This window comes from Epinephelus lanceolatus, chromosome 22 (genome assembly GCF_041903045.1).
Source record: "Epinephelus lanceolatus isolate andai-2023 chromosome 22, ASM4190304v1, whole genome shotgun sequence".
Classification (NCBI taxonomy): domain Eukaryota; kingdom Metazoa; phylum Chordata; class Actinopteri; order Perciformes; family Serranidae; genus Epinephelus; species Epinephelus lanceolatus.
Genome location: NC_135755.1, coordinates 3,040,527 through 3,053,134, shown reverse-complemented (window position 1 = coordinate 3,053,134; position 12,608 = coordinate 3,040,527). Strand labels below are relative to the sequence as shown.

The 12,608-nt window shown below is 44.4% G+C and overlaps 1 pseudogene across 1 annotated transcript in view; it reads right to left on the bottom strand.

Moving 5' to 3' along the window:
* LOC144459741 (uncharacterized) overlaps window positions 1–11,751 on the bottom strand; it is a 28,005-nt pseudogene extending 16,254 nt beyond the window's left edge. The window contains exons 1-2 of the transcript XR_013488548.1: window positions 11,273–11,751; window positions 2,157–3,225 (exon numbers count right to left, since the gene is read on the bottom strand). The product of XR_013488548.1 is annotated as an uncharacterized LOC144459741 (transcript). The remainder of the gene's footprint in view (window positions 1–2,156; window positions 3,226–11,272) is intronic.
* Window positions 11,752–12,608: the final 857 nt, after the last annotated feature.

Genomic DNA, 12,608 nt, shown 5'->3' with positions numbered 1-12,608 from the left:
GACTGTGACAGGAGCAAAGACCAACACCAGGAACTTTAATCCCACTGCAGAGTCTACAAACTATTTTTATTAAAGGCTGAACTCATCTGATGATATGGACATTACAATCCTCCACACACAAACAAACAGGCTTCAACTCAACTTCTGTCTCTGTACCTCCAACAAGAGTCAAAAAGAAGAAGAGCTCCGCCCTGCTGAGCCTCCGTCTTTATACAGGTGGAGCTCAGGAAGAAAAACTCAGCTGTCTTCTACATGTGGACAAACAGGACACATGCAAGACACTGGATAAGACATCAAATATGTTACACATGATAACATACATCATATTAATCTGGTGTTTAAGTTGTTGATGATGCTCAGAGCTCAGAAGACGCACGTAGACTGCAGCTTTCCCTGTTTCCTCAAGAATTTTGCTTTTTTTTGCAATGTCAGCGTTTCTTTTGATGAAATGCTCATTTAGATATACAACAGTGCCCTTTAGCTTTCTGCCCTATTTGAGTAGGTGAACTCTTTCTTTCTATTGTCAAATCTGATAATGATGACATGATTGGCTACCCTGCCTGTCTTGTTACCTACAGGAATTGTGTGACATGCTTCTATGTCATCTCTATCGATTGAGATGTTTTTCTCCTGCAGAAAGGCAGTCACTTGGGCTTCAGTTGACTCGTCATGTCTGTCCTTATCTTGTTGGTCTTCTCCCTCCACCGCTTTGGAATATGATTTTGGTTTGATTTTTAGTCCTGTCACAATAATATCATTAATTCTTGAGTACTGCTCCAAGTCCAGCAAGCGGTTCTCTAAAGAAATAATTCTGTTCTCATGCTCCTCATTCTTCTTCTTGATTTCACTTATTTCCTTCATGAGGTTCATCATGGTGCTCATCTTATTTGTCATGTTGGTAATGTCCTGAGACATCATGTTTACCACATTCTTCAGGTCTTCTATGTCTTTCTTTAGTTCTTTTGTTGCCATTTTGCTCTGCTGGTATGTTAAAACAAATTAGACAACACTGACCCAGTAGAGGCGGCTTCTGCTGCGGCCTGGTGGTGGAAGCTGCTAATGTCTGGTGGTGGAAGCTGCTGTGGCCTGGTGGTGGAAGCTGCTGTGGCCTGGTGGTGGAAGCTGCTAATGTCTGGTGGTGGCAGCTGCTAATGTCTGGTGGTGGAAGCTGCTAATGTCTGGTGGTGGAAGCTGCTGTGGCCTGGTGGTGGAAGCTGCTAATGTCTGGTGGTGGAAGCTGCTGTGGCCTGGTGGTGGAAGCTGCTAATGTCTGGTGGTGGAAGCTGCTAATGCCTGGTGGTGGAAGCTGCTGTGGCCTGGTGGTGGAAGCTGCTGTGGCCTGGTGGTGGAAGCTGCTAATGTCTGGTGGTGGAAGCTGCTAATGCCTGGTGGTGGAAGCTGCTGTGGCCTGGTGGTGGAAGCTGCTGTGGCCTGGTGGTGGTAGCTGCTAATGCCTGGTGGTGGAAGCTGCTAATGCCTGGTGGTGGAAGCTGCTGTGGCGTGATGGTGATAGCTGCTAATGCCTGGTGGTGGCAGCTGCTAATGCCTGGTGGTGGTAGCTGTGAATGCCTGGTGGTGGAAGCTGCTGTGGCCTGGTGGTGGTAGCTGCTAATGTCTGGTGGTGGAAGCTGCTAATGTCTGGTGGTGGAAGCTGCTGTGGCCTGGTGGTGGAAGCTGCTAATGTCTGGTGGTGGAAGCTGCTAATGCCTGGTGGTGGAAGCTGCTGTGGCCTGGTGGTGGAAGCTGCTGTGGCCTGGTGGTGGAAGCTGCTAATGCCTGGTGGTGGAAGCTGCTAATGCCTGGTGGTGGAAGCTGCTGTGGCCTGGTGGTGGCAGCTGCTAATGCCTGGTGGTGGCAGCTGCTAATGCCTGGTGGTGGCAGCTGCTAATGCCTGGTGGTGGCAGCTGCTAATGCCTGGTGGTGGCAGCTGCTAATGCCTGGTGGTGGTAGCTGCTAATGCCTGGTGGTGGAAGCTGCTGTGGCCTGGTGGTGGCAGCTGCTAATGCCTGGTGGTGGCAGCTGCTAATGCCTGGTGGTGGCAGCTGCTAATGCCTGGTGGTGGCAGCTGCTGTGGCAGCCGTTCAATAAAAGCTCCTCACACTAGTCACAGCTGTACGGGTTCTCTCCTGCATGCCGGCATTAGTGGGTTCTCAAATTACCGTACCGGGCAAATAATCTTCCACATTGTTCACACCAGTACGGTTTCTCTCCTGTGTGAATACGTTGGTGGCTTATCAAGGTCCATCTGTGTGCAAAGGCTTTGCCACATTGATCACAGCTGTACGGTTTCTCTCCTGTGTGAATACGTTGGTGGGTTTTTAAGGTCCCTGACAGTGCAAAGGCTTTGCCACATTGATCACAGCCATGCAGTTTCTCTCCTGTGTGAATACGTTGGTGGGTTTTTAAGGTCCATGGCTTTGCAAAGGCTTTGCCACACTGATCACAGCTGTACAGTTTCTCTCCTGTGTGAATACGTTGGTGGAATTTTAAGGCCCCTGACTGTGCAAAGGCTTTGCCACATAGATCACACCTGTACAGTTTCTCTCCTGTGTGACTGCGTTGATGGGCTTTCAAGTATTCTGATCGTGTGTAAGCTTTGCCACATTGATCACACTTGTACGGTTTCTCTCCTGTGTGGCTGCGTCGATGGGTTTTCAAGTTACCTGACTGTGTGAAAGCTTTGCCACATTGATCACAACTGTATGGCTTCTCTCCTGTGTGACTGCGTTGATGGGTTTTCAAGTTACCTAACTGTGTGAAAGCTTTGCCACGTTGATCACAGCTGTATGGCTTCTCTCCTGTGTGAATTCTTTGATGAGTTTCAAGGGACGTGCGTTGTGAAAACGTTTTCCCACAATGGTCACAGCAGTGTGACTTCTCTGCAGTGTGAACACAGTGGTGACTTTTTAAGCTACGTAGAGTGGTGAAAGCTTTCTCACATTGATCACAGCTAAACAGTTTCTCTGCTGTGTCAATGTCTTGTTTTTTTGAGCTCCCTGACTCTGTGAAATCCTTCCCACTTTGGAAAAAACTGGACAGTTCCCCTTCAATGTGAATGCGTTGATGGGCTTTGAGGGCACTGCAGCGCAGAAATGTTTTCTCACAGTGGTCACAGCTGTATGGTTTCTCTCCAGTTTGAACTCCTTGATGAATTTTTGAAGATCCAGATGTTGTGAAGGATTTGTCACGGTGGTGACGTATAAGTTCCTCTCTTCCTCTCTGTTCCTATAGCAACAAACAGAAAAAGAGTTCATGAGTTGTCACGGTGCAGCGAGCCAACTAAAACCATAAATAACATTTAAAGCATGTCTGCCAAACATAACCCACAATGTCTGACTAATGCATTACCACCAACAAACCATTTGTCATAAATCAGACCAGACTGCTTTCATTGACTTAACAAGGGCAGCATCTACAAACCTGACACAGTGGGTGGCGCTACATGTACCTTTAAACTTGCTTTGCAAGCTGCCAATAAACACAGAGAAGAAGAACAACAATTGCAGCACGCTGTCTAGAGGGTAAAACATGTCGCAGTGTGGATGTCTTTCACAGTTTCAGAGGAAGACAACAGGATTACACCGAGGGTCTGATGTCTGACCACCCGACAACCCCCAGATCAACAAACTCCCTGGAACCGGTGAACAGGTTATATATCCCACTTTATAGACACAGCGCTGAAGGACCGTCTCCAGAGCATTAGCACGAGCTAATTAGTTGCAGTGGCTAACATCCAACTAGGCTTGGGTGATTGGACAAATATATCGCCAGGATGCTCTTCTATTTTTGTCGCGCTACGCTCCCCTGCACGACCCTCCAGCAGATAAAAACTACATTAAATAGTGTGCTAAACGAGCACAATGTGTTTTTAAATGAATAAACCATTATCAGAGGTGAAATGTGATGATTTTTTTTCATGCATATACCCATGTTTATCTGTGACATTGTATAAATGTCCATGGCGGACGATTGAAAGCGAGTAGATGACAAACAGTACAGTAAACTTGTAGATAACTCAAATATATGTAATAACTTAGGTGGAAAATGCTTTAACTATCATGGCTCAGCAAACGGTAAACAAGATGCTTGACGTGACGGTTACGTTTGCAGCCGATGGAACCCGGCCGTAACATTAATTCATAAACCATATTTGAGAACTACATCAAAAAAGATGTGCAGTTGTGCACCCCGATCATTATAGTAGGACAGGTATGTTATCCCTATCTCCTGCTGTTTTTTTAACACATTTTTTGAATGAAAAATATAAATATAAATTTCTGCTTAAACAGTTTTACTCAATTAAAATAAAAAGTATAGTGCAGCTGGTCAGCTTTAAAGCCTGCTCAGATTCAGTTTTACTAGGAACTTACTTAGCTTTCCCACTTTGTTAAAGTGCAGTAAACAAAACATGCTTATATCTAAAGTGCAGCTTAAACAATTTTACTCAACTCCAGTGGCGTTGGTTATTTCTTTAGCGCGATGGTCAGGGAAACGCTCTTTCTTTTTAAACGACGACGATATCGTAGTGTGCACCAGATTTCTTTTTCTAGTCGTGGCGGTTAACGTTCAAACTCGGGTGGTGTCGCTTTAGTTTAGTTAGCATGTTAGACGTGTTTCCAAGTACATACTCAACTGCTGTTCTACAGTGTCGGCACACTGCTTTTGTCTTGTCCACTTGTTTATTTCCATCTTCGTATTTTACCCTGAAACCAAAGTAGGGATGCACCGAAATGAAAATTTGTGGCCGAAGCCGAATATTATTAAACGCTTGGCCGAATACCGAGTACCGAATACCGAATATCATTGTTTAGTTTTTCATTAATTTTTGCAGATGAACCCCCTCCAGATTAGTGTTGTCATGGTACCAAAATTGGGACCCATTGTGCGATACCAATGAAAATATCATGGTTCTGAGTAGTATCATGATACCACAGCAAAACTGAGGCAGATGTGCCTTTTGTCTTTTATAAAAAGATAAATCACTTTTCTATAATACATCAATGATATTTCAATGGAATAAATTACTTACTGACTTATTCATACTTCAAAAACAGCATCAATAAGTGATTAACATAGGGGGATGAAAATAAAATGAATTAATAAAATAATAATCAACCAGCCACCCTCCTCCCCTGACAAGTAAAGAACAGTCCCTTCATAAGTAAAGAACAGTCCCTAAAGTGCGGTGAGGTTTGTGGGCCGTTTCTGCCAGAAAGAGAGAAATGTGAAAGGCTCGTTTCTCCTCTGACACATCACATACCTGTGTTCAGCTGGCTCGGCTGGTCAGGTACTTCTGGGCAGTCATGACGCCAACAAGAGGATATTATTGGAACCGACTTCTCCGTCGCTGGGTAAGCCGATGGCCGCCGTATTTGACAGGAATACATTAACGTTACTATCTGTGTCTGTGACCCCCGTTCAACCCACAACCGATGGGATTCGCCTTTCGTTTCTGCTGCTGGTTGAAATCTGTAGGCTGCTCGCACAGCGTGCTGAATGATTTAAGCCTATTTTGCTCGCTCAAAACTATTTTTAGTCACAAATCCGAGTGCCGTGACGGGCGGTTCGCCACAATGCCGACATTTTATTCCGCCTGTCATGGCACGCCGTTTGATTGCGTTATCAACACACGCCGCTATTATTCAGCCTTGCTTTTAACTTATTCCACGGAATACCGAATGTGTGTTTTTTTGCAATATTCGGCCGAATATATTCGGTTACCGGTTAACTAAATATTTTAAATGGTTCGGCTCGCAAAAACGGAAATAAAATAAAATAAAATAATATCCTGCGCCCAATAATTCGGTACAGGGTCGTGCCAAACCGAAAGTCGCGTACCGAACGGTTCGACACAAATACATGTACCGTTACGGCCCTAGTAGCCTACGATAAATAAGTGAATATAAACGAAGGACATTGGAAAAATAAAGTGCAAAAATCACACAATCACATAAAATAATGATGTCCACTCCCTTTGCATTGTCTTTATAATCATGCCGTTGCAGACGTGGCAAAAAACTTAAGCTGTTATAGCTGTTCTAAAAGCCTCTTGTAGGCTTATTGCTTGAATAAATAAATACGAATAATAATAAATATAGGCTAAACGAAGAAGAATGGAAAAATAAAGTGCAAAAATCACATAAAATAATCAAGTCCCTTTGCGCTGTCTTTAACTCAGAAACACTCTGTTTTACATGTTTTTGGAGAGGAAAATGAGCATGTTAACCTTATCTGGCTTAAGCAAAGTGCGCAAGACAAATTTCCCTTAGGGGACAATAAAGTATCTATCTATCTATCTAGTTAACAATGTTACCAGCCATGCTAAACACCCGCTCTGATGGCGTGCTTGTTGCCGGTATGCACAGATATTTCCGTGCCACGCTGCATTTTTTTAGCTGCATTCATGTGGTGTTGGGAGATCCGAGTTGCCGGGTTGTTTTTCTGACATGAGGTGGCGTTCATGTGAATTATCCCATTCTGAAAGTCATTTTTCGATTCTTTCCGACATTACATGAATGCAACATCCCCCCTCTTTTTTTTTCTCTGCCACACACAGCTGCTGAATATATCGGCAACCGCCGGTTGATGGGCTGACGGTGGCCGGTTGGAAATTTTTAACATATCGCCCAACCCTACATCCAACACTGAGCTTTTAAAAGGCTCGCCTCTGTATTATTTGTATCGTTACCTCTCTGACTGCTTGATCATCAAAACATGCCGCTACTATTCGGCCTGGTTTTTCACTTATTCCACCCAACACCGAAGTTTTTTTTTTTTTTGCTATATTCGGTCGAATAAATTCAGTTACCAAATATTCGGTGCATCCCTAATTCACAAAGTTGATGAAGACATCGACACAATGGAGGAAGATATTGCCAAAGGTCTGAACATGCACACACCATTACTAGGGATGCAACGGTTCCCTGTAAAATATTGAACCATTCGGTCCGCCCTGCACAGTCTCTGTGTCTACATGGTCGCGTGTTTACCATCCTCCTCTGCACTCTGTATCACGCAAGGCGGAGTTCACAGACACGTGTGCACAGACAGAGACGAGCACATAAGAGTGCGTTTTGGGTCGCATTTTCCTGACCGACAGTTATAACCGAGCCCAGCCAGAACCCCTACTAAATACACAGTCTATGGAGCAGAGCCTGTGTTGCGTTCAGGCGTTGTCACGTAAATAACAAATTCCATCACTTGAATAGGCAACACAGCAGCATGTCAAGTGATACTGGAATTTGTTTACAACGAAATGCAGTTTTTGCTGACAAGCAAAATAAAGAGAGTCTGCAAAGAGATGAACATTCAGTTCAAGGAGGACTTTTCAAAGGAGGATCGTGAAGCCCCGGCTAAGCTGTGGCCCAAGGTGCAAGAAGCCAGAAGAAATGGGGAAAAGAGCCTTTCCCAAAGAAGGCTACGTACTCATTGAGGGACACAGAATTGACCCATAACTGATATTTTCAGCAAGGTTATATTCAAGCACTTTGTCAAAATATACATGGTTTCATTACAAGTATGTTTGATGAGAATTTAAACTGATAATCCTTCATAAGACAAATAATAAGGCAGTACAGGAGGAGGTGCACATTAATAATCCTCCAGGACTGTAACATGCTCATGTTGAACCCAAACAATGTGTCATGTGACTGCAGTTGCTTCAGATCCAGGTCGGAACACCTTCTCACCACAAACCAACCGCACCAGAGTTCCTTTGTAACCGGACCGAGACCACCTCTTCAAGAAGGTCTCAGTCCTGTTGTTTTGGTGTGTTCACACCTGCACAACAAACCGCACTGGGGGGGCAAACGAACTTGAGTTCGATTAAACTAAACAGGGCAGGTGTGAAAGCACAAGTGTACCCAACGTCAAAACCATGAATGAAGCCATGAAACCAGTTGATGTTGGTAGAGTGAGTCTTATTTGTAATAATATCATAATCGCAATGCCGCCTTCAGGTCAGGGGACAGGGCCCTATACAGTGCAGCCAGGGCTGACCTGAGGAGAGGCATCAGGGATGCGAAGAAGAATTACAAAAGGAAAATAGAGGACCACTTCACTGCAAATGATCCAGGAATGTGGAAGGGAATTCAACACATAACCAACTTTAAAGGCAACAACAAAGTGGTGGCTAGTGCTGACACCTCGCTGGCAGAGGAACTAAACCACTTCTTTGCCCGCTTTGAGGCAGACACAGCACTAACCAGCACCCCATTCCCACCAGCCTCCCGCTCTGACACACTGACACTTCAGGAACATGAGGTGAAACTTGTGTTAAGGGCAATAAACCCCAGGAAATCTGTGGGCCCTGACGGAGTACACGGGAAAGTACTCAAGGCGTGTGCTGATCAGCTGGCCGAGATTTTCACACAAATCTTCAATCTTTCCCTGTCACAAGCCATCATCCCCTCCTGTCTGAAAACAGCAACCATCATCCCCGTCCCAAAGAAGTCAGCTGTGAGCAGTCTATATGACTACAGACCAGTGGCTCTCACACCTGTGGTCATGAAATGTTTTGAGAAACTGGTCTCTCAGCACATCAAAGCCAGCCTACCCCCCGTCTTCGACCCCTACCAATTTGCCTACAGGTCAAACCGCTCCACTGAGGATGCCATCAGCATAGCTCTCCACGCTGTGCTTAACCACCTGGAACACCCGGGGAGCTACACCAGGATGCTCTTCATAGACTACAGCTCAGCCTTCAATACAATAATACCGGACATCCTAGAAACTTTCTCACCAAGGCCTGTCCACCTCCATCTGCTCCTGGATCAAAGACTTCCTGACAAACCGCCCACAGGTCGTCAGAATTGGCCCCCACCTCTCCTCCCCCTCACCCTCAGCACAAGTTCCCCACAAGGTTGTGTACTGAGCCCACTCTTGTACACACTGTACACTTATGACTGCACACCAGCCCATCCCTTGAACTTGGTCATTAAGTTCGCACACGACACGACTGTGGTCGGGCTCATCTCAGGTGAGATGAGTCTGTATACAGGGACGAGGTTGACAGACTGGCAGAGTGGTGTTCAACAAACAACCTTTCACTGAACACAACAAAAACAAAAGAGCTCATTATGGACTTCAGAAAAGACAGTGCAGCCCTGACCCCACTCCTCATCAACGGGGACCCAGTGGAACAGGTCCACTTGTTCAGGTTCCTGGGGGTCCACGTTGCAGATGACCTCTCCTGGCCTGTTGACACCACTGCAGTGGTGAAGAAGACCCAGCAGCGACTCCACTTCCTGAGAGTGCTCGGGGAAAAACAACCTGAGGGAGAAGTTTCTGGTATCTTTCTAACGAGCCACCGTGGAGAGCATCCTGGCATACTGCATTTCTGCGTGGTATGTTGGGTGCACGGCAGCAGACAGGAGAGCTCTGCAGAGGGTGATCAATACCGCCCAAAAGATCACTGGCTGCCCCCTGCCCAGCCTGGAGGACACTGCTAGCTAGCAACATTATCAAAGACACATCCCACCCCGGTCACCACCCGGTCGAACTGTTGCCCTCTGGCTGACAATGATAACACTGTTCCTGGAATATCTACAAGCAAACCATTTGCACTATACTGTACAGAAATATTTATGGCACACACTGCATATACTTGTTCATATTTTCTCTTGTTCATAGTTTGTCTATTCTATTTTTATTGATTTATTTTTATTGCTATTTTTGTTTCTTGTTGCACTGACTGGAGTGGCACCTTAATTTCGTTGTACACATAATGACAATAAAGGCTATTCTATTCTATTCTATTCTATTCTATTCTATTCTATTCTATAATCTTTTGGTCGATTTCTATGTTGTTTTCATAATCTGAATCTGTGAAGTGATTCAAGATGTCAGATAAATGTAATGCAGTAAAAAGTACAGTATTACTTCTGAAATGTAGTGGAATAAAAGTACACAGGAGCATAAAATAGAAATACTCGAGTAACTTAAAAGTACCTCAACGCTGTATTTAAGTAGCTTCAGTACTTCAGCAAATGTATGACTTTAGTTTCCACCACTGTTCATTAGGTCCATTAGTCAACTAGTTGCCCGCATGTTTACAATATTAATGTAATTATTCAATTATATATTTCGGTCACCTAGTCGCAGATAAGCAAACAACAACAACAAACAAACATGAAACTCTGTTAGGAGCTGCATCTGATCAAAATAAATCCAAATCCAAACCAGTCTGCTAAGTTTTAAACAGTGTTTGCTGCTGCTCCGTTGATCAACAGTTATTTTGAGAGCGCACTGTGTCTTTTAAAATTGTTGCTGTTTTTAGCCTTTTAAGAAAACACTCTAAAACTTAAATTTAACTTCAGGGGACATACAAGTTCATCGTAGCCTACTTTTTGCTGGTTAATCTGTGAATCGCCTTTGATGTGGGACTTTAATGTGAAAGGACAAACACAGGAAATGTCCACCCTCAGCAGTCAGACAGGAGTCAGGTTCATTTCCAGGGCTGGTACCTGTGGTTATTCCACAGGCTAGTTAATAACATGTCGGGCAGGAAATCCAAAGTGTGGGATCATATGTAAACTCATCTTCATTGGTCGACTACAAACATAACGTATTAGTTGACGGGGGGGGGGGGGGGGGGGGGCAGCTTTACTAAAAACTACAGTATATTTTTAACATCACAATTAACAAGTCATGTGGAAAGCAGGCGAAACGACACACACTAAACAGGGAACCAGAGTGCCCCCCTACAGAGGCTGAGCCCCCAGTGTCCTCAGACCCTGGACACGCCCCTGTTAGAGTCTGTAAATTAATAACTGACTCTCTCAGAAGGTAAATATATTTATTTTGTAGTTTAATTACATGTAACCAGTCATTCCTCAGCACTGTAACTACATAATAAAGAAAGAAATAATCGCAAACAAGCCTGTTGTTCGTTCTGCAAGCTCTCGCGAGATCACGAAATGCGCCGCGCGGGAAAATCTCCATGAAGAAACCACACAGAGCCGTCAGTGTTATGTGAACAAAACATGAGCTCCGCTATAACTGGACACCCAGAGACAACAACCTGTCCTTCATCACCATCTGTCTCTGTCCGTCAAACCGGAAGTCCACTGTCCCTGAATCCCAGCAGACAGAACAACCCGGAGCACTGACCGCAGACTGGAAACCAGTACAGGAGGAGAACAAAATGGCCGCCACGAGGCTCAGAGTGAACCAGAGAATGAGCGGATGATCCACGGAGCCTCGAGACTCTTCCTCGTGTCTTTAGTGTGGCTGCTGTCAAGCCCTTTTTATCCATGACGTCATCAACACTCACCTCAACATCGCTGCTATCAGAGGACGAGCCTGCTGCTTGTCTTCTCCGGACCTTGTTGCTCCGGTGCTCCGGGTTCTGCTTGTCCTCCTCCATTCCGCTCCTCTACTGCTCCTCCTGCTCCTCCTCTCTCATGGACTCTGATGTCCTGGCCTGAGTCGTAAGGAGCCTTCCTGTTATAAGCCCCGCCCCTCTTAGTGACTGTTGCTAAGCAAGAAGATTTCCCGCCAGCAAGTAATGAGTTCTCTTCAAGTTGCTTGAATAGAAAAGTTGAATGGGGGATCTATAGAACTTTAGGGACTGTTCTTTATTTATCAGAGGAAGGGGTGACTGGGTGCAACTTTTTTTTTTTACCCTCCCTGAAGCTCCAAATATTTTTCCTCGAGTCTCCCTGAGTTACTGGGGGAAAATCCACCAACCTCCTTCCACCATATAATAGATTTTTATAACATAGCTTTTGATGTCTGAAAGTTAAAAGTTGAAGACAGAAACCTGGAGTTGAAAAAAAGCCTCAGTTTAATTAACAGTTCGTACAAACAGTTTATTCAATATCACTATTTCAAGCTCACATTTATTTATTTAAATGTTTTTACAGAAGCATTTGTCACACGTGATGCGTCCAATTGTAGTCGGAAATTTGAAAATCTAACAATGATTTCTGTTTTTACAGTTTCTGGCTGATAAATGGTGTCATTCTGGTGAATACTGTGTTTTTGATTTTGTTTTGCTTTCACAAAACTTTGTTTTCTTTACTACACTATCACATTTTTTGGCACCCTGTACCATGTCATTTTTGGGCATACTACACTGTGACTTTTATTTTGACATACTATACTATGACTTTTGTTTTTAACATGCTGTATTTAAACATTTTTGGCATACTAAGATTTTTGCCATATTCTTTGACTTTTCTCTTACATATTATTTTATGATACATAAATACCACACTATGACATTTTTTTATGTACTATACTCTCAAGGCAATTGAATCAAACGCAACTGGACTTAGTTTTGTCTAAGAAGACGTTTCACCTCTTATCCAAGAGGCTTCATCAGTTCATGCTTGTCTGACTAGGCTGGAACTAAAACACAGGTCTTCACAAGACCAATGATGTCACTGGTTCGTTAGTGCTCCAATGGTGTGTCAAAGACGGTCGTTGAAACTCCTGCTGCAACGGTGGTCGTTGGACTCGTTAGAGTCACATGAGGCCATTTGTGAACAACCATTGTTTTTAGAGGTTAAGCTGTTAAGTCTCCTGGGCAAGGATGAAAGGACAGCATTATAGGTGGGGGATAGGTGGTGTCGCAGACCTCCTCCTCTGTTGAGAGATGGTTTTTC